This window comes from Citrus clementina, unplaced genomic scaffold, assembly GCF_000493195.1.
Source record: "Citrus clementina cultivar Clemenules unplaced genomic scaffold, Citrus_clementina_v1.0 scaffold_5, whole genome shotgun sequence".
NCBI classification, from domain to species: Eukaryota; Viridiplantae; Streptophyta; class Magnoliopsida; order Sapindales; family Rutaceae; genus Citrus; species Citrus x clementina.
In genome coordinates, this window is record NW_006262201.1 from 17,241,734 (window position 1) to 17,244,373 (window position 2,640).

The following is a 2,640-nucleotide window of genomic DNA, read 5'->3' on the forward strand; positions in this document are numbered from 1 at the left end:
AAAGATCTAACAATATTAGATTAGAAAATCCAACAATCTCCCACTTGGGCTACATGTGTAACCTTATAATTATACTTTGCGAAAATAATTGTGTGAGCTCAACCTTATTGTCATTACCAAAATGTACCTATAACCAATCTAGTCCATCAATCATACCAATATAGGATCAAAGTGGCCTTCGTTGCACTATCATAACTCAACCCATCAATGATTGTTATGCTAATACAAGTGAATGACATGGATCATAATGTGGATATGTAGTATGGAATTTCATGAAATGTGATCTTAACATACCTATTTCCAACTGGTCCACCTTAAACCTTAGTGAGATCAAACCATACTAAATTTAGAGTGTGAATAAACTAATTTTTTTTTGTAGAAAATAACTTTAAACATCTATAAACCGAAATAACTGAAAAAGTATCTGTAACATAAGACATCTAAAGTGAAAAACTGAAACGACCCGCCCCGCAACTCCCCAGGGCGAGTCTATCTAAACTCGTAAAATCGAAACTATTCTATAAAAATTTCGGCAGAGTCTCCCTTATAAATAAAACATATCCAATCCTGCAAATTATAAAGCAACACTCCCAAATAATTTAATATCTAACCATCCTCCATAACCAACTTCTCAAATCAAAATATCAAACATCACCAAAATCATCCGAATATTAAAATACAACGATTATCCTTAATAACATAAAATAATAAATAAACACAGCTCGCAAAAATCTCAAATATAATAATAATTAAATCCACGACTCCTAGCACCATCACGTGGCCACAATATCACACTAACGTTCGCTACTGGGTTGACTGATGTACCTGTAAATCTCCTGTAGGGGGGGAAAATATAAAATAATAAAAGAGGGGTGAGTATAAAACTCAGTAAGCTCAGTGAGTGGATAGTAGTTACTGACAATTTAATAAATTTATTTAAAAATGATTTAATCTTTCTCAAATCAATTTCTCAAATTGTTTCTCAAATCAATTTCAATTTCTCAAAATATCATAAGAACTTGCTCAAACTCATTTAATACAAATCAGTTCATTGAAACACTATAATACATATATTTGTATAAAATCGATGGAATCATATAATACTCATCATATCAAATACTGAATACTAAAAACTGTCATCAAACAAGTACCCAGGGAATAATCTGATCATATCCGGACCTCGACGGACGGGCAATGACGTACTATCTGGGTAACGTCACTCCCCGGAGCTACAATGGATAGATGGGGACGATCTCATCTCATATCTCATATCTCATATCTCTTATCTCATATATCTGTACTGTGCATGCATAAGCCCCCAAAAGGCAAAAGCGCCCGAACACACGGCCCAAAGCCTCTATGTGTGTCCCGACGGGCCCCAAAGGCCTCTATCTCATCTTATCTGTATCTCTTGTCTGTATCTCTTTTCTCATCTCATATTATCTGTTTCTCTGTATCTGGAGGGAAGGGTACTGTCTAATGATTTCAAAAATAACATATACATAAACATAGAATCTCATATGAAATCTCATTTTCTTTCTATTCAACATATCTCAAAATCTGCTCAATTCTAATATCATGCCTTTACTCAAAAACGCTAATAAAATCATTAATCAAACTCATTCTCAATAACAATAAAGACTGACACATAGATAAAAATTAATTTACCGGAAAATCATTTAATCGAAGCATTAAATACTTATCATAAAATCAGCATATACTATGAAAATAGGTTTTGTATATTCCACTCACAGTGATGATGTCTAGACTCGGTATCAACAACGTCCGCGGGTTGATTCTCGTTCGCGGATGCGGATCCTCCTAATCACGGAAACACTATAATTATTCTCCGTAAATAGAAATACAACCAATTTAATATAATAAATCTCGAATCCTATTAACGATAAACTATTCCCACATGAGTAAAATTACCAAAATACCCCCAACATCAATATTTTACCAACTTATCCTCAAACTTCATTATTTTACCAAATTATCCTCATATTCGTCAATTACCATATTGTCCTCAATCCAGATTACATAAATTAATCACATTGTCCGAAATTACGAAATTACCCTCAGTTCGTAAAATTACCGAAATGTCCTTAACGTCTTAAATTCCCGAATTACCCTCGAAAGCATAAATTACTTCACTGCCCTCAACCAACATTACCAAAATGTCCATTATTTACATAAAATTACACAATCACCCCCAAAAGTCCATGAATTTACCGAATTGCCCCTCGCCGGTCAACGGTGACCGGACTTCAGTCAACGATGACGGGGAGCTTAGGTCTGCTAGTTCCGACCTCGGTGAGTGCAATGGTGGTGGCCGTGAGTCGCCACGCGCGCTACCGGCGGCGGATCGAAGCTCTAAAGATCCGTAAGTTTCCGGTGATCGTTCGGCGGTTTTCCGGCCTCCCTGGTGATCGTGGTTGGTCGGAAATTGTTGCTGAAGATGTGAAGAACTAGTTCCAAGTGGTGGCGCGTCACAAACCCGGCGGAATCAACGGCGACGGAAAAGGATCTTGGCCGTGACTTTCGAGCTCCAATCGCCGACGTTCTGGCCAGTTTTCGGCGACGAGGACCACGGGGATACGACGGTCAGCTTCCAAGCTTCAGATCGGTACCAAGCACGGC

At 37.3% G+C, this 2,640-nt stretch overlaps 1 long non-coding RNA gene across 1 annotated transcript; it reads right to left on the reverse strand.

Annotated features, from left to right (window-relative positions):
* Positions 1-707: 707 nt before the first annotated feature.
* LOC112098399 lies at positions 708-2,367 on the reverse strand. The gene is made up of 3 exons (XR_002905514.1): positions 2,233-2,367; positions 1,753-1,821; positions 708-836 (listed from the first exon to the last, which is right to left on the reverse strand). It is a non-coding gene; the product is annotated as an uncharacterized LOC112098399 (long non-coding RNA).
* Between the last annotated feature and the right edge of the window lie 273 nt (positions 2,368-2,640).